This window comes from Meleagris gallopavo, chromosome 3 (genome assembly GCF_000146605.3).
Source record: "Meleagris gallopavo isolate NT-WF06-2002-E0010 breed Aviagen turkey brand Nicholas breeding stock chromosome 3, Turkey_5.1, whole genome shotgun sequence".
Classification (NCBI taxonomy): Eukaryota; Metazoa; Chordata; class Aves; order Galliformes; family Phasianidae; genus Meleagris; species Meleagris gallopavo.
In genome coordinates, this window is record NC_015013.2 from 13,053,408 (window position 1) to 13,053,761 (window position 354).

Consider the following 354-nt stretch of genomic DNA (forward strand, 5'->3'; position numbering starts at 1 on the left):
CCGTAAGTGCGTAAAAAAGTTCTCGCGGCGGTGACGGATGCTCAAAAGTTCAGGAGTTTTTCCGATGCGTCCCAACGCAGCCCGGCACCGAGAAAGAGACTGAAAAAAAGAGAGAGGAGAGAAAGCGCGGAGCTCCGCCGGCGGAGCGGACGGTGGATTTTTTCCTGCTGCTGCTCGCTTCAAAAAGCCCCACAGAACCCATCCCCGAGCCGGGTCCCCGCTGCAGACAGTTCGCTGCGGAACGCGGAGCCGGGAGCTGCGTCGCAAAGGTTTTCTTTCCTTAATCCCCCTCCTGCGTTGGGAGCTGCCTTCTCCGCTGCGATTGCTGGTTTTTTGTTTTTTGTTTTTTTTTGT